Here is a 20,371-nt window from a genome sequence, read left to right as displayed (position 1 = left end):
AATTTATGTATCAATGAAAGATATATGATTATTTATAGCTATAATATATAAAGCTATTATAACTATTAAACATTGTATAATATTCATAGTACATTTGTTATCAAATCTTTGAAATTAAATTTTTATGCTTCATTATATGGTATTTCTTTTATAATTTGGTAACAGGAAGATATTTCTATGAAGATGAGAATCTGTTACTGTGACCAAAATGATATCTCATTACAAATCTCAACACCAAGAATTATTTTTCAAGCTCATTTCCTTGCTATACCTGAGTTTTACATTCTTAGTATCTATAGGAATTTATACACATTGTTCTATAATGACAAATAGTAACTGCTTAGTAAGAACAATATTTTGTCAGAACAAATTATTAGCAATGAAAGGGATGTGAAATAAGATTTTAATTATTTGATCAATTCATTCATTGTCATTCAATATTGTAGTCACAAATAACTATAATAGATACTTCAAAATATTCAATGAACAAAATAAAGATGCTTAATATATGCATCTTTTTTTCTTAAGTTAAAGGAGATGATTTACAGTTTAAAAAAGGAAATGTCAAATTTTACAGCATTAATGATCATGAAAACGTTAATCATGATTTTTTTTAATAGACTCAGGTTTATGAACACAGGTCAAACAATAGTCAATAAAAATATTTTTATGTTCAATTTTATGTAGAAGAAGCTCTGAATGTATTTCAGGACTAAAAGTACCACATATATCTTTATGCAAAAAGTTGCTTCAAAATGCAAACTCCCTCCTCTTCTTTATGATTTTAAAGTACTACTGAACTTCAGAATGTAGCTTATAGATGCTACAAAAACACACAATTGCCTCTAATTACAGATGATCACAGCAATGCAGAGAAGTAAAGAGACTTACACAGGGGCTTATAAGTGACTCCCAGGCTAAACAATTTTCAATTATAAAAGTTTCTTCAGTAACCATACTAGGCTCTCTACACTCAAAAGCTTCATAATTCTCTTTGTTTCAAGATACATAATAGTGAATGACAAAGTTACACTAAACTTGCCTTTAATTCACTAATATGGTATTAAATAAAGGGATAGAAGAATAAGAGTATTCAGAATAAGAGATAAGAGTAAACTCAGAGTAAGAATAAGAGTAAACAGATACAGATTACTATGGGAAAAAAGGCAGAAAATCAAATGGGGAAAATTATGTTATTTTGTGAAGCTGTTTTAAAAACTATTTTAATTCAGTATGTTTCATAACAAAAATTTCCTTACCACTATTATTTTACTATGAAAATTTAAAAAGAGAGTTCAAAACTTCATATATACCATTTAAAAATGAAATGGAAAATAAAATGTACAACACTGTTACACACACTCATAGATATCACACCTCTAGAACTCACCCACCTCAACCAATATGAAACAAAGACCAAAACTGAATTCTCTTTAAAAATAAATGAACTAGGGGGCCTGGGGGGCTCAGCTGGTTGAGTGTCTGACATCAGGTCAGGTCATGATCTTGTAGTTCACGAGTTCGAGTCCCGCATCAGGCTCTGTGCTGACAGCTCAGAGCTTAGAGCCTGCTTCAGATTCTCTTTCTCTCTATGCCCCTCCCCCACTTGTTCTCTCTCTCTCTCTCTCTCTCTCTCTCTCTCTCAACAAAAATAAATAAAACATTTTAAAAAATTTTAAATAAAATAAATGAACTAGCAAATATTAAGTATAGGCTGCTTGCCTAATAATTTGCTAAAATTATGAAGGTTTAAAATATGAAGAATATTAACTTAAATAAGAAATCCATATTAACAGGATAATACATACTCAGAAACACGTCGCGAAAGAGTTCATGACTAACATATATAATTTGGTTGCATAATAAATTTATTGACCTGAATAGTACATAAATGGAAAGAGTCTCTTCCTTAGAAATTGGACATTTACTATTTTTTACTCCATGCCTTCCTCAAGTCACCCACTTGTGTAAGATAGTATATGATTTCACCATGTCTGGCAACTGATGTCTTCAAATACTAAAGTTCTCAACTTTTACAATTTGGGGGGAAAAGATCATTTTTAATATGAATGGTGAAATATACTCAGTTAATTTTGTATTACCAAATTGAATAAATAAATTCTATCCTGATCTTTATTATGTGGTTGTAACAGATAATCCTATCATTTTAAAATGCCAGGTTTGGGAAATATCATAGTAATCAGAACCTAAAATATCATTATTAAAATATTTTTAATATCTCAAACTTTCTACAACTTAAAATATTATTATTAGTATGACTTGACTTTACTAATCCATGAACAGATTATTAAAATTCCTAGTTTGGAAAATAATGCAAAGGGATTATGATTTATTTGCTGTATTTGAAAGGATATGATATTCATTAATCTAATGGAATGTAAAATAGGCTTTCTAGATTAGTTAACGTCAAATCAGTGATTTATATCTGTTTAGTTTCCAATAATATTTTTTCAATTTTTAATTTTTAAAGGAAGTAAATACTCTAAGAGTTAAAAGAAATATTTGTTTCACAATGATGAACAAAAGGTAACTAAAGCCATTATTTAATTACTAAATTGGAGGGGGGGGGGATATAGGTATGATATGTAAGTGGACTTTTTATATGCTTGGTTTCTGTTGTGTGAGAATTCAAAAGGACACTTAAGGGGTGTTATTACTTACAAGCATCAATTTCTCCCCATCTATGCCAGCTACTTGAAGTGGTGTTATACACACTAATTGAATCAATATGTCTATCTAATAGTCTATGGAAGTTGCTTCTGAGCTAACTCTCTCTCATTTAAACTATTGAAACACAAACACCAAACATGATTAAATCCATGTTAACAGCCCAGCAGCTCTTTAAATAATGTGTTAGAAAAACAAACTGCCTTCAAAACTCTGATGTAAAGCACAGTTATTTACTAAGAATTCACCAACAGTCTAAACAAATAAAGTAAAATCACACAAAAAAAATTATTTTAAGGTAGGTGCAGTCGTTTTGTAAAAATCTCAACAAAATTTCACACAGTATCCACTTCTTGTTTCTTTTAACTGTGAATAAATAAATGTGTAAGCGTCACAAAACAGCCCCCTCACAACATCCTTGAAGTATTTGTTTTATAAATGGTTGGACAAGTGCAGACACTGGTGTTGCTAAACTGCAGCTGAGCCATTTATGGGTAGCATTCTCAATATGTACATCACATCACCACATTTTCTCTTCCTCCCCACCCTCTCTTCTCTTTCTAATAAAGTAAGATTATGGGTTTTTTTTTTTTAAACCTACAAGAACTAAATCAAGACAGTGCTGATTTCTGAAATATTTTTATTCTAAGAACAGTGTCATAGAAAGTTTCCCTGTACCTGAAGTACCTGAAGGCAGGAAACCGGAGTCTTTACGTCCCCTTCTGTCACTTAACTAATTGTGGAACCTTGGGATATTTGTTTACTTTGATTTACCCATCTGCATCATCTGAACTATGGGAAAAATGACATTTGATGTTCGTGAAAACTGCAGACTAATATTACTCTTTACACTAAGGATACAGAATCCTTTTAATAGTAATAGCAACAGAAAAACAGCAACTTATTACAATTCTTTATTATTTACAAAATATATACTCTGTCTCAACTGATACTCAACAAATAATGATAGGTAGGGCAGTTATAGAAAAACAAATGGAGGCATGGCTGTTAAGTGACTTTTCTAAGAACACAAAGTTAGTAAATGTTGCCTAGTATCAACTTCAGATCTTCTGCCTCTTAGCTAAGCCATCTTTCTATGACATGATAATGGCTCTACAATTAAACAAGTAACTAATATTAGTATTATAGTATTAGTATTATATTTAGGACAAATATCATTCATGGACAAATAGATCTTTTAGATGCTATTAAACCTATGTCCACTGGCTGAAAAATACTAGGGATTCAAGTCTACAATGGTCAGATGAAATAAAAATACATTAAGTTTCCATAAAAGAAACTACTGAATTAATATTTTCTATCAAGTTTGGAACGTATTTGTCCACTCAAAACAACTACCTCCTAGTTTTTACGTTTGCTTTGGTCATAAGGCAAGGGTAGATCCATGTTCCTGAAGAATTTGTCAATATGTAATCCTCTATCCACCTGACACCTTTTTTTTCTATATTCCATGACATGCTATGACTTATCAGTGGTAGGTAAAGACAGCCATTTGAGGAATAAGTCAATATTATCAGTTTTAATCTCTAAACCAACAGCTTATGGAGGATGGCATTTTAGGACTTCCTTTGTGGTCAAGTTTTGACAGTTTTGTGTCAATTGTTATAAAGATAAATCATACCTACGAGCAACTCATGTAGTATTTCATTTACATTTAAAGAGGTCTTCACCACAAAATAAGTGCAAAATAAGTGCCCTCTCTATATGAAAAAAAGAAAAAGGAAGGCAAGACATCTGACTCCTTGATGGTCTCCCACAATGCATGAAATCTTATAGAGTATGCCCATCATCAAACCACATACCTTCATAGCCCAGCACAGTGCTACCATTGTAGCCAAGGATGAAGTTTCAATACTTTGGCAGACTACTTGTTCATGAGAAATGTACAATGTGGAGGAAATAAGCCTACTTTAAATAGAAATACCACAGGCAAACAACAGTCTGTCCCTTTATCCATCCTTTAAATGAATGACTTCATTAGCCAAGTTCTAAAGATTCAATATCTGCCACGTCTTGCCTATCCAACTCCTTTTTTGCATTTTCATGTAACCCAGAACAACTTAAGATCACCTATGCCATCTCACCCAGAACAGCTTTCTCACTGGTCTCTCTTCTGTCTCTTGCCACTTTCCATTCCCCCAACTCATCCCCCATTATATTCAGTTGTTCGATTAATCTTCTTAAAGCAGAACTCGTATTACTTTTCTAAATGTCTTCAATGACTGTCCAGTGTCTACAAACTAAATACAAAGGTGTTGGTGTGGAATTTAAGGACACTCTCAAGACAGCTCCACTATAGCTCTCCACCATATGTTCTATTATTAGTCCTTTAGTTGTTCATACTTTTTCCAGTAATTTTCCAGCCATTTTTCCTGGAACTCATCCTATACATCTCTACTTACTCTTTGCTGGCTCCTATTCTTATTTTCTGGTATCCTTTCCCTATTTCTATCAATATTAGCATGCCATTCAAAGCTACTTATCTGCTACCTTTTTTCATGAAGTATTTCCTGAGCATAAAGGCACATTCTAGTGATTTCATTAGTTTATTTGTCTTCACTCCACATTCCCTGTAGAATAGGATCCTTGAAAGGAAGTGCTATCTTTATTCACAGTTGTAAAATCACTGTACCCTTACATACACCAGACACTCAGTAATTGTTGGACTGTTGCTAATTTACATATTGCACCCCTCTTTTGAAGTTACACAGACCATGCATAAATTAACTACAGGGGACAAACAAATATATCAATACAGAGTTGGTTTTAAACATAAAACATTATCAACATAACCTTGATTAAAAGACCACTGTATTACAGGAAAGACTGTAGGTGCATAATATGTCTCCTGATTTCATCATGACAGCCACTCTGTGAAGTACCTAATACTATCCTCATTTTACACATGAGGATGCTCAGAATGGGTGAAGTATGTCCAAGTGACACAACTATTCAGAGCCAAATCTGACTGGAACCCAGAACTCACTGATGAACAAATTTTTGCTGTTTCCCTTGTGTTACCAAAAGCAAAGTGGTTACTAGTGACCAGTAAAGAAAAAAAAGGGTGGGGGATGTTAATGTTAACGAAAAATAACTCTGAATTAGTATGTGCCATCTAACATGTGTGTGTGCCATTTTTTATGCATGTCTAATACAGGTGTAGTAGTGTGCCACCTTTGAGTAAAGAGAAATTTGTCTGAGAGCCTGTGTTGGAAGAAGACCAGCTTATGGTGCCAGATTTTCTGAGCATGGATTTTATTTCATATAAGAGCAATCTACTTTGAACTGGTGTTTGGCAACCATCTGCTTAACATAACTGTGGGAGGTTTGTGAAGCAAATTATACTATGAAGTAATATCTTTAATAAGGGAAGTACAAATTTTCAACCAAACTTCTGTAAGAAGTAAAAGCATTATTGTAAAATCCAGCTGAGTGGGCATATTCCAGAAGGGACCCAACACATTGCATTGCCAGAGGTCACTAAGGACGCTTAAACCAGGTCAGAAGGCAGTGCTGCCGGCATGCTAAAGAGAAACAGATAAGAAATGGAGCAGGGTTTCTATTACAGGGCAACAGCAACAGAGCAAAGAACCAAAGTCATGCGACGTACTTCAGCAGCTTTACTTAGTCTCTGAACTGAAGTGACAGAGGAACTCAACAGCTATTCATGCTCTGGGTTCACATATCCTTGGTTTCTTAAATCTGGAACATACATACTCACATCAAGCTACAGAAACTCTTTCCCTGGTGTTCTTCCATAAATACTTCACAACTTGTGTGAAAGAAGCAGAGTTAACATTTCGCTTGAGATGCAGGACTGGTCAGTTAAAAATGTATACCCAATAAAATATATCAAATAGTAACAAAGAGGAGAAAACTCATAGTGGTGATTAAGGAAACTGAATCTGGACAACCACCCAGCAAATTTTAACAGATCAGTATCAGATACTTATTTTCCACAATGTAGCAGCAGCAATTTTTTTTGTTTTTGTTTTTTAAATACCCCTAACGAGTTGACATTTTAGATAGTCATATAAAGTACGTATGTTAACAGGTAAAAAAAATAATAATAATTGCAACATAGGAGGTACTAAGTGAATAATGGAAATGCTGGATTCAAATACCCATGTTTAAGTTCTATACACATGTGAACCTTAACTCACTTAATGTCTCTCTGTTTCCTACTGTGCAAACTGAGGATAATATCCTCTATGTAAAATTCCTAAGACTGGGAAAGCATGCAATCACTTAGAGTGGGCAGTATGGCCTGTGGACCTCGATTCAGTCCCCTTGGGTGTAAGGCCAGGTTCTTTCATTTACTAGCCACGGGACCTTAAGAAACCTCTCTGTCTCATTTTTCTCTTTTGTAAAATCAAAATAATGATAATACCTGCTTTGTAGGGCTGTATACAATTGTGTATAGATACCTTTAGAGCTATTTTACTTATTAATAGATAAAATATGAAAGTGCATCATAAAATGTAGGACATCAAATAAATATAAACGTACAGGTATGTTTACTATTGGGAAGCACAGGATGATACAGAAGGCTCCATGAGGGAAGAGGCATTTAAGATAGGACTTACAGGCTGGATACACTTTCTTTTTTTTTTTTTTTTTAACGTTTATTTATTTTTGAGACAGAGAGAGACAGAGCATGAACGGGGGAGGGGCAGAGAGAGAGGGAGACACAGAATCGGAAGCAGGCTCCAGGCTCTGAGCCATCAGCCCAGAGCCTGACGCGGGGCTCGAACTCACGGACCGTGAGATCGTGACCTGAGCTGAAGTCGGAGGCTTAACCGACTGAGCCACCCAGGCACCCCTGGATACACTTTCTACAATAAAGAGAAGAGAGATGGCACTCAACATTGGGGGCCATCATAAAGAAAAGAAAAGGCACTGATACATGTTTGAGTGACGCCATTTTTTTTTTTGAAATGCATACATGCAATGAGTAACAAAAATAGTCTAATATCTAAGAGAGTTTAAAAAGGAATAGGATATAAGAGAATTAACGCTTGTAAAGCAGTAATTTCAAAGACAGTTACTGTCAATTTATTAACAGACTGTGTTTCACAATATGAAGGAGGAAACTCCTTAGAATTCACTTATTCAGCTATTCAAAATTACTAGCATCTGCTCACTACCAGGTCCTGCAATGCAGCAGTGAACAAGACAGATACAGTCCCTGCTTCCATGGCACTTGTGACATTTATGCACATATGGATATGTGTCTGTGTGTGTGTGTACCTTTTTTATATATATGAGCAACTACACACAGTAAAATACTGTGGTGAGAATAACTGGTAAGCCCTCTCCCAGAATATAATACTACTACAAAATCTTAGTGCAAAACGTAGAGCATAAATAATCAAACACTCTCATAAGATCACTATTTCAAAAAGAGCTTCTTCTGAATTGGAAGTGGTTACTTTAAGCATGTCCTCAATCTGTGAACCGAAGTTTTGATTATTCAATGAGTTGTCTGCTCCCATTTCCAGATCATCCTTTGGCCAGCTTTTTAAAGCTTGTAACTAAAGTACATGAAACATTCTTAAAGTGATGGCATAGTTCTATGTATCATAGAGACCAAGTGAGATATGCCAAATACAGGGCATACAAATAGCTTTTTTAAAACTTGTAAAGGTAAGTTATTACATGTCTCAAATGTAAAAGAATTCCTAAGTCATTTAAATATACTTATTTAAAAACACTTGATATTTTCTGGTCAGGTCAAAAGTAGACTATACTAACTGGGTTTTATTCCTCCTTCTCTCAGCTTATGATTCAGTGCTGACACCATAACTCTGTCACCTCTAACTGGGCAGGTTACCTTCTAGAGACTTTGTTTCCTTAACTGTGAAATGGAGATAATGTGACTTATTTGTGCAGGTAAAATAATTAAAAGCCTATCTGCCTGAGGCCAAGGCTCTTGAGGTCCCTGGAGTCTGTGGTACCTGTGATTCTAGGATTCAATCAGATTATACTTGAAATTTTATGCAAAAACATAATTTGTGTAATTGGTAATAATTGTTAGCTATTTAGTATTCAATATAAATTTCTTTATACAAAAAAATCATTGCTAAGACTGATGTCAAGGAGCTTACCCCCTAAGTTTTCTTATAGGAGTTTTACAGTTTCAGGCCTTAAATTTAAATCTTTAACCCATTCTGAGTTGACTTTTGTGTATGGTATATGATATGAGTCCAGTTTCATTCTTCTGCATGTTGTTGTCCAATTTTCTCAGTATCATTTACTGAAGAGACTATACTTTCCCTATGTGTATTCTTAGCTCCTTTCATGTAAATTAATAGACCATATACACATGGGGTGATTTCTCTGTTCTCTGTTATATTGATCCATGTGTCTGTTTTTATGCCAACACCATACTGTTTTCATTACTACAGCTTTGTAACATGGTTTGAAATTAGGAAGTGTGATGCCTCTAGCTTTGTTCTTTTTTCCCAAAGACTGTTTTGGCTATTCAGGGTCTTTTGTGGTTCCATACAATTTTTTTTTCCTATTTCTGTGAAAATGTCATTAGAATTTTGACAGAGACTGCATTGCATCTATATGGACTATTTTGGGTAGGATAACATTTTAACAATACTAATCATTCCAACCATCAGCATGGAATATATTTCCATTTATGTATGTCTTCTTCAATTTCTTTTCATCAATCTGTACAGTTTTCAGCTTACAGATCTTTTACCTCCTTGGTTTAGTTTATCTCTAGGTATATTATTCTTTTTGATGCAACTGCAAATGAGACTGTTTTCCCCCCACATGCTTTTTTTTTTTTTTTTTGGTTTTCTTAACATCTCTTCTGATAGTTTGTTGTTTGTATATAGCAACACAACTGATTTTTGTACAATGATTTTGTATCCTGCAACCTGAGTTGGTTAGTTCTACAGTTTTTCTGATGGGTGTCTTTAGGGTTTTCTGTATATAATATGTCATCTACAGGTAAATTCAGTTTTACTTCTTCCTTTATGAATTTGATGCCATTTATTTATTTATTTATGCACAACAGCCAAGATATGGAAACAACCTAAGGTGTCCAGCAATGAATGAATGGATAAAGATGTGTTACACACACACACACACACACACACACACACACACTGGAATATTATTCAGCCATAAGAAAGAAGACAACCCTGCTGTTTATAACTACATGGATAAACACTGAAGGCATTATGCCAAATGACATAAGCTGGCAAGAGAAAGACAATACAACTGTATGTTACCACTTATATGGGAATCTAAAAACAAGTCAACCTCACAGAAACAGAGATCAGAGGAGTACATTGCCAGGGACTAGAAAATGAGGGAAGGACGGAGAGATTAGTAAAAGGGTACAAACTTTCAGCTATGAGATTTTATAAGGTTTGAGGTTCTAATGTATAGCATGGTGACTATTGTTAACTCTGTATTATATAAATTTAATAAGAGTGTAGAACTTAAATGTTCTCGCACACACACAAAAGATAAACACGTGAGGTGATGCATGTGTTAATTAACTAGGTGGGAGGACTCCTTTCACAATGTATACATATATCAAATCATCACAATGTACACTTTAAATATCTTATAATCTCATTTGTCAGTTATACTTCAATGAAGCTGAAAATATTTCAGGAAGCATTTAAAAATGAATACTCTTCTTTATACAAAATCTCTTCCTACTTTGAGGTTCATACAAGATCCATTTTAAATCATATAACTAAAACCTCTAGCTCAAAACAGCATTCCTAAATCTATGTCCTAATGTATTTCTGAAGGTCATAGGTAAGAGCATGTTTAAATGTTAATGTGCACTTACATATGTGTGTGTATCTATATACACACACATATATGTACATACACAACACACACACACATATACGCACACACACGTATACACACACACAGTATATATACTGGAAACCTAGTTGGTATGTGTTGATGTTGGTCTTTATTAAGCAATAAATGTTAGCTATTTAAGCAAAAGCACAGTGTGATTAATGTGCCATCCCATATATTTCCTTCAGTTGAATACTGGCTGGCATCCAGGAGGAAAAAAAAGAGCAAAACAAACACAACATACTCAAAAAAAAAAAAAAAAGAGTCCTACAACCTTCACAAAAAGCATAAAGTCCTTGAATCAAATAATGTTATAAAGACACTTTTGAATTTTCCCTTTTTTCTGCTTTGTGCCTGTAGGATGTAAACCCTGCCATTATGCATGGCTTGTGGCTGTTTGCAAGCTTCCTCCCCATCTGGGACTAAGAGGCAAATTGCAGGTTTCCAGGGAGGTGGAATGCAGTTCCTGCAGGGACTGCCTCAGCACTTCACATGGACTGTGCCAAGCCCAGTGATACCAGCTACCTTGCTCTCTGGGACAAGCAGCCACAAGGTTTTGTAATTTCAGTTACTGAAAACATACCAGTTGCTAGTTTCAGAAGCCTAGAGTCTTTCTCTGCTTGAAGACCGTAAGTACACAAACCATTACAAGTCATTTTACTTCTTTCTACCTTCAAAATGAATGAAATTATTTCAGGGACACAAGAATACCCAAATCTACATTTTTGTCACATCCATCTCAAAGCCCACTATCCTCTTCCACACTCCTAGTACGTTGCCTTTTTTCAAAGCAGCACATGCTTACTAAAAGCACTTCATTCTGTGGGAGCTGTCAGCAATTACTGCCATGAACTTTAAATCTTTTTCCTCTAACTACCATAGTATTCTAGAAATAATGACACAACTTCTCCCTGCTTTAAAATGTCAAGCTGACCACTCAGAAATTTAAACTGGGTTTCTCCAGGAAGGCCCAAATGAGAAGACATTTCACGAGCCTCCCATTTTATCTCCTTTTCCATTACTACAGTGCCTAACACCTTCACAGTGTAACAACACCTTCTGGGACAAGCTGAAACTAAAACAAACCACAAAAGCTGCCACCTTAACAAAGTTAACAATATGTGCCTGGCAAGAGTAAGGTGTATACATATATATATGTATATACTATATATATATATATATATATATATATATATATATACACATATATACATATATATACGTGTATATATATATATATAGTATACATACGTATATATATTTTTACTTTACACTATCATTTGAATTAATTCTAGTTTCTTCCTCATAGTGCTATTTCTAAATAGTTTACAAGTATTGCGTAACTATTTTACCTAATGGCAAGATAGCTTTCCTTTAATTGTGCAATAATATGTTAGAAATATATACCCAGTACAGTGTAGTACTTTCATGCATTTTAGGATTAAATTTATTTTCAAATATCTGGTTCCACTTGTTATACTCAAAGAGAAAAAAAAGTTCTCTCTCCAAATTTTGAACTAACTTCATTAAACTAATGAAGCTTTACACTCCCAGCTGACACCAGAATTACAGATTTACCAGGTTAATGGGAATATAATAAAATCTTGATATAGTTTTTCCAATAATATAGAAAGTATATGACATAGTTTTAACTATGCTCAATTTTGGCAAATAGAGTTACATTATTTAAGAAAGAGCCATGTAGGGGTGCCTTGGTAGATGAGTAGGTTGAGCTTCTGACTTCAGCTCAAGTCATGATACCACGTTTCGTGAGTTGGAGCCATGCACGGGGCTCCCTGCTATCAGTGCAGGGCCCACTTTGGATCCTGCCTCCTACCCCTCTCTGCCCCTCACCTAGTCACACACCCTATTTCAAAATAAATATTAAAAAAAATAAAAGAAGAAAGAGCCATGTGGAGATCAAGTAAGGCTTAAATGGCATATCTTCAACCATACAAAGGAAAACCAAATTAAGGCAAAGGATCCTGATAAATCAGTTTTACCAACAGAAAATTTAGCTTCTCTCTTCAGATATTAATGTCGTGTTACCACTCCATCAAATATTTAGTGTGTGCTTGCAAAGGCACTCGATTGTACCTCAAGATGAGAGAATTCACTGGGTTTCTTGCTGCCATTTTTACATCATCACTTTCCTATTAAATTTGATAAATAAGCAAATACATTAATTGATTCAGTCCGCATTCACAGAGTGCAGTCTATATACTGGGCATGGCTAAGTCCTAGAGGTACAAAGGTGAACAAGACAAACATGGGTTAGAGTCTGGTTTGAGATGAAGATGATCCCAACAATGCAGGTGGTTCTCTGATAGGGACTGCCAGGAGAACACATATCTCAGTGACACAATATATAGAATTTGAGAGGAGGAAGAAGAAAAAGACAGGAAAACCAACTATAGTATCCAAGTCTCTCGAAATAGTACCACTAAGAAAAAAAGAGTCAAGGTTCTTAAAGGCTAAACTCAGTACCAGTGGGTCCACAGGAATATATTCATTACGTGGGCCAGTTTAAAATGGCTAGCAAATGAAAGAGTAGATGAAAAGATAGGGAGAAGTACTGACATTTAGCAAGGTTCCATTTTGTTGGGTGTCCTTCAACATTAGCCATTTGATTCCCCAATTTTTCTGGTAGGTATTAGCTTTCTTTTACAGAAGAGAAAGGTGAGGATCTGGACCACATGATAATGCTAAATAATACCATGACTCTGAACCAGCCATAACGTATTGACTACAAAGGGAACCAAATGGGGAAAAAAATCCAACTTCTACAAATATGCAAATTCAAAGTTCATTTTCAACTGATGGCATTCAATATTTTACTAGGTACTATACAGACGAATCTTATTGGTAACTGACCTCAGAATAGTATAGGATAAAGATTTACCATATAAAGCAAAATACAAACTCATTTAATAAGTAGCATGCAAATGAGTGAAAAGCAATATAATAAATACAAAACTGCAAAGAATTGGCAGAGAAAAGGAACTGAATGCAATGAATGTGTCTAAGCACTAGATTTTTATGCCTGATTTTAAGGTGGCAAAAGTATGAGTGTTCATTCATTCTACAAAAATGTCTGGGCTACAACTTTTATACCAGATACAGTGCTAAGCAATAAAGATATAGTGACAATCAAATCAGAGATAGTCTTTGCTTTCACATTCTGCTCATATCTGGTGGAGACAAAGGGAGATGACAGCCTTGCATGAGTCTTTATGTGAAGGGAGGAGGTAGTTAGTATAAAGGCAAAGAATGTGTAACAAGAAAGGCCCAGAGCAATTCATTAAAATTTCTACAATTAAGGACTTGTAGCCCTACTGTATAACCTTTTATCGGAAATAACTTCATTTCATTAATGTTTTACTTATCTGAATTTTTGTTCTTAGTATGTAAACAACTAACAAAGCAAAATATTTACTGTTGAAAATATATATGTAAGTATCAGCTAGCAATTGTCACTAATAATTCCTAGATTGTCTCCATCACAAATATAAATAAAACTAGCTAATTGCCTGTTTTTACTACCATGAAGGTAGCTGCACAATGTGAATGAACCCTGGGGGAAAAAAACATACACACACACAAAATTTGAATGAAAATTTAAAATGAAACCTCTTCAACCCATTATATTCACCATCATTAGCTACAAGATTGCTCTGACAAGTAATAGAACATTTGGTCAAAAAGTAATAGCTTGGTTAAAGTTTCTATGTGCTGATAATAGTTGCAAGCTTTCACTATGCTGCCATATTATCAGTCTTAATGAAATTCACTTGTCAGTTCCATTTTGCAACAGTGAAGGCTTGTACTGCATGACAAGGGTAAAATTAAAATCTCTTTTCTTTTCCTAATCAAATCAGCTAATGATGAAAAATAAGAAAAAAAGAAGTAACCCAGAAATTTCTGTCACTAATTGGTCAAAAAAGATTAGTTTTCAGATTCCTTTCCTTTCCTTTTTTTTTTTTTTTGTTTGTTTGCACTGGTGAACTCTTTAAATATTACCATTCAGCTGCTTCCTTTAAGTTCATTCTGTCTCCACCCAGTAAATTGAGTAAAACTAGCCAAAAATATGCAGGTAGGGTAAAATACAATGGTAAGGAATAACACAGTAGATAGTCAAGAATTTATTTCTAACCCAGCTGCAGGTTTTATTCACATTACCACTCACTGGGTATTGAACACATACTGTTGTGGAGTATTCCACTGGGCAGTTCATTCTAAAACAGAAGGCAAAGATACCTGTCTACATATCTGACTTTAATTATGAACCCCTGAGGTCTTACTGAATTTCAATACTCTTGAAAGTAAGTCTAATAAGAGAAGGCTTATCCTGGCTGCAAGAAGGCAGAAGTTTTAAAGGAATGGATATAAATACTGTCCTTAAAAACCTTAAAGTGTACTTAAACAATACATCATAAGTGCATACACTTCATGATCTGGGGAGAGGAGGGAAATAAAAATTATTTTTCTATTCTTTGAGAAACATCACAAATAAAGATTAATAAATAAAATTAATGTAATTAATGTGGTAGTAGGAAATGATACATAATAAACCAAGCATCTAACTAGAAGATGCCTACACAATACTGTTGGTTGATAATGAACTTCAGTGAGTAAAAATACGGGTCAACATGGTTCTCAGTTTCCCAATGAATAAATGGAGATAAACTAACTCCATATTTACCACAGAATAACTCTATAAAAGCCAAACAAAACATTTCCAAGGAAGTATTATACAAATATTTTCTCAATCATAAAAAATGTTTACAGTTATGACAGAGAATTATTCAACACTTGATGAGCAACTGATAGACAGCATGTTATACCCTTGAAGGGTGTACCTCTTATATCAAAAGAAAAGTAGCAGAAAATCAATGTACATATAAATATCTTTCCAAAATGCAAACTTCATACTAAATATACAAAGTTCAAATCAGGAAAGTAAAAACCACATTAATTTCTGAGAAACCAAAGGTCCATACAAACTTATAAATAATGTAAATTAAAGAAATTCAAAATGATGTGAAGAACTGTCTCTAAAACAAACATAATCTGGAGGTTGAGGAAAAGTAAAATTCATTTTTTAATCCCTGGGGTTCAAAAACATGTACCTATTTGACCCAATGTCTATAATCTATTTTCCCAGTCCCTTGAATATATGTATTTTTCTATCCTCTCAAATTTAAAAAGGTAACAGCCTTTTTAATTATTTTGTTGCAAATGTCCAGAGCATTGATCTAAATATTAGACCAATTAATAGCATAGCAAAATACCAAAAAGTAAAAAAGACCTCTGATGAGACAGATCCATCTCAAAGTAAAAATATAAACACGATATTAGAATTTTCTTATTCTTTCCCTTCATTAGTAACCCAAAAAAACCTAAATCCAAAGGAATAATATTATTCTTATGTAAATATCATATACAAATATTTGTGTCAAAAATTAAAATCCAGACTTAACATTAGAATTCACAAAAGCAAAACTCTTAAATCCAATAGACCAATTACGTGTTCATGTTTTTTTTGTGTGTGTGCATGTGTGTACTTAAGACTGGCACAACATTAATGAATGCATAGATGTTATGATTTAAGTTTCACTTAGAATTTAGATTCTGTGCTGTACTTTATTATTTACCAAGTTTTGCTACAGTAACAGTATGCTAAATTTTCTGAAGTTGTTACAATTACCGAAAATACCCAAAATCTTCCCTTTATACAGTCTGTAAAAATTTTACCTTTAATATGGTAATGTAAAAAATTATGACAATTATTGATCACTATAAGCATTAAAAATTATTATCACTAAATATAAACCTAATTTACTCAGCCTTTTTTTTAGCTCCAAGTACAAACTTTACTACAAAGATGTAATAAAACAGTTTTTTTCTTAAAATTAACTTTTAGTGATTTGAATTATAAGTGTAGATTTCTAGGTAACAATTAAAAAGTGGCGTACAAATTAATTGTTTCTCAGCCATCTCCCATACTGATACCCTGTTATTAACATGATTTGGACAGTTTCACCTAAAAAGAAACACTTAAGTCTATCCTGCCTTAATTTTGTTCTACTAAAGTCCTATTTTGTCTGTTCGCTTAATATAGCCTTATCAGTATTTTTTTTAATTTTTAATTTTTTTTAACGTTTATTTATTTTTTTGAGAGAGAAAGACAGCATGAGTGGGGGAGGGGCAGAGAGGGAGAGAGAGAATCCGAAGCAGGCTCCAGGCTCTGTGCTGTCAGCACAGAGCCCAATGCAGGGCTCAAACCCATGAAATGCAAGATCATGACCTGAGCCGAAGTCAGAGGCTTAATCAACTGAGCCACCTAGGCGCCCCACCTTATCAGTGTTTTAACATATGTTTCATTCCCATTCATTAACATTAAATATAAAATAGTAAATCCCAGTGGGAAAAGTTTCCTAATAGTTTTTCCATATATTCACTACTGAAGCAACCTATTGGAACATGCTGTGTTTATATTTATTAGCAAAAAGGTCACTTAAACACTTAGACATATCAACAGAAATATTTAAGATTAACCAAGAAATATGTGAAAAGGCGAAGTATGTTTGTGTTGCACTCAGCAGAAAATACATATATCTTATGCCATATGTGAATTCAAATATAGATTTTATTATAGTATCATTAATTTAGTTGATTTTTTAAGTGACAGTTTGTTGTGGATGTTATCTAAATACATATTTATCAACACTCACTTGAGAATTCTAGCACAAATACTGTTTTTGTTAGGTAGTATAAAAATCTTCTTTAAAAATACAGCTAGTTATCCTCAAGGGAAACAGTTCATTAATTTTTCATTAACTGCTATTTTATGTTAACATCATAACCACTCACTAATTTATATTAAGCACAAGAAGTATATATTACTCATCCTCATTTGGGTGAAAAAATGCAGATAAAGTATTTCCATGTGACTTCTATCTTTGTATAATTTAAGTACTGATGATATGCAACCTAAAGTATGTGGAAAGAAGATTTGTGATCTTTCTTCACCTGGCATAAATATTATCAAAAAACTTTGGGCATAAAATAATCACAAGCAAGCACTGAGTGTATGCCACCATCCACACACTGGACTTGATCAAATTTAGGTTAATGGCACACAGCAAAGAGCAAAGTAGAAATGGCATCACAACAATTCATATACAGATATTAAAGCACACAGACACACTAATACCTATGGTTTTTTAAAAAATAACTATTTGTAAAAAAAAAAAAAAAAAAAAAAAGGTCCCCACCCCTCTTTTCCACACATGAAATCACTTAAACTAAAACTTGACTTTTGTGAACAGGCAGGAAAAAATGAATGAGGCTTAATAAAACCCCATTACAAAACTTCAATAGTCTCCAGGATGAAGTTGTCACATGGATTACCACATAGTTTTTCACCTACACAGAAAAACCTACTTCTAGCTATTCCATTTATTCCAAAACACTAGGACAGGAAAGGGTTCCTTATATAAAATGCCATTTCTAAAAAATAAATTAACAACAATAAAATTCCTAAATATAAGATATAAACAAGATATGAATAAGACAGACAAGTATTTGTGTAAGGACTGCACACCACACAACTGTGCTACTGGAGCACAGAGACAGAATTATTTGGAGGTAAATAATGTGTATCAGGCATATAATGCATACATGAAAATTCCATATGACGGCTTGCAATGTAGTTATGTTGACATAGCACTTGTATTTTGCCCTTATTTAAAGTAAACGAGATAATGTATGTGATCTGCTTTTTAACTTTAAAAGCCAAATGCATGTATTAACTATGGCTATTAGGATATATTGAAATTAAATATTTGATATATCAATTGTATACTGACTTCCTTGTATTCAACACTGAGGAACGGTTATTCATTTTCAATTGTTCAGGAACTTGCTATATTTTTAAAAAATTTTTTATAATGTTTATTTATTTTTGATAGAGAGACAGTGCGAGCAGGGGAGGGGCATAGAGAGAGGGAATCCAAATCAGGCTCCAGATTGAGCCGTCAGCACAGAACCGGAGGTGGCTCAAACCCATGACCCGTGAGATCACGAACAGAGCCAAAGTCAGATGCTTAACCAACTGAGCCACCTAGATGCCCCAAGGAACATTTCTGTATGTTGTTTTACATTAGAAGAAGCTTGAGAGATATCCCACTTCTTTTTAACTGAATTCTACAATTCACTATAAAAAAAAAAAAAAAAGGTATATGAACTTAGAACAAAGTATATGGAGGCACATAACTAATGAACAAATCACTTCGAGAAAAAATATGGTCATTATAGAATATAAGATTGTTACACATTAGCACAATTTTACCAAAAGGACTGTAGAAAATCTTTATGCAGACTGCTTAAAAATGATAGAAATAGCCATCTTACATAGGTGAGATTAACCAAATCTGGTTTAAAGAAGGGTTATTTTAATGATTTGCCAGTGACCTAATTCTCCATTTCAAGAATTCTAGTATCAGGGCTGTGTGGGTGGCTCAGTTGGTTAAGCTTCTGACTTGATTTCAGCTCAGGTCATGATCTAATGGTTTGTGAATTCAAGCCCCACATCAGCCTCTGTGCTGACAGTGCAGACCATGCTTGGGATTCTCTCCCTCTCTCTCTGGCCCTTCCCCACTTGCATCATCTTTTTCTCTCTCTCTCAAAATAAATAAATTAAAAAACAGAATTCTAACATCAAAGGAATATCAGAATGGAGGACAAATATGTATACTAATTGTCATCCGTTTATATTGTTGGTTCTTAAAATGTACTCCCCAAAATACAAATGTTCCGTTATATAAAGCTGAAGTATTCCACAGCTAAAAGCAAAATAATGCTGTTTTCTTCTCATCACAGAGAGTCAATTTCTAGAACTTTCCACAGTTAATTTTTTTATAAGAATTTATATTAAACTGCTATTAACTAAGTCTTACCTATAGTGAATGCTGGCAAACAACAAAATGAATGAAAATAACAAATGAACATGAATGACAAAAACGGTTTCTCAGTTTTTAAAATTTCCTTCTATGTATTTATTTTAAAAAATCATGTTCACACCTAATTTGACTGATAGAATTACATCTTTATTTCTGTCTGAAATCTAGTTTTTATTTTTGTTTTTAAACCTATTATATAAGTAAGCTGGATCTCCTTAATAAAGAGATCTTATATTCCTTTCCAGCTTTAAAGCTTTATGATCGAACTAGAAATCCCACTGATGAATCTACAGATTTTTGCATTCTCAAATCTCCAACTGTAAACAGATTAGCCATGTAACCTTTAAAAAAAATCACGAATACATGCATATATGTTCAGCTGTGTGAATTTTAGAAGTTTAGAAACAACTAAAACTTTTAAGGAAATTTGAATATATGGATAGCAATATTTTACCTTCTATTGAAATGTTAAAATAAAAATACACTTTTAAAAAAATGTAGGATTTTCCCTCTTCATGTTACATTAGTTCTTTGGTCCATCGCAACAATTACTACATTCTTTTCAGAAACAAAATCTGTTTTATAGAGATTATGAGACTACTTTGTCTGAGTTTATATTACAGTGTAATTCATACTTATATAGTTCGACATAGTTCACAGAGTACTGTCAAATCTGCCATGTAATTAGATCTTTACAATATAATGTAAATGTATTCCAATACATACAAGGAAACTGAATCCCGGAAAACTCAACTGACTTGAGTAAAATCACATAACTAGTAAATTGAAGAGCCTGGGCTTAGATTATGTTGGCTTTTTGCTTTTGTTTTTGTTTTTATTCCATGTACTGTGTT

The 20,371-nt window shown here is 33.5% G+C and overlaps 1 protein-coding gene across 15 annotated transcripts in view; it reads right to left on the bottom strand.

Moving 5' to 3' along the window:
* IKZF2 (IKAROS family zinc finger 2) overlaps positions 1 to 20,371 on the bottom strand; it is a 163,926-nt gene that overhangs the window by 63,506 nt on the left and 80,049 nt on the right. The gene's annotated exons all lie outside the window — the stretch shown is intronic.

The sequence above is a fragment of the Neofelis nebulosa genome, chromosome 2 (assembly GCF_028018385.1).
Source record: "Neofelis nebulosa isolate mNeoNeb1 chromosome 2, mNeoNeb1.pri, whole genome shotgun sequence".
In the NCBI taxonomy this organism is placed as follows: Eukaryota; Metazoa; Chordata; class Mammalia; order Carnivora; family Felidae; genus Neofelis; species Neofelis nebulosa.
The sequence above is the reverse complement of the archived record's forward strand: the minus strand, read 5'-3'. Positions and strand labels throughout refer to the sequence as shown.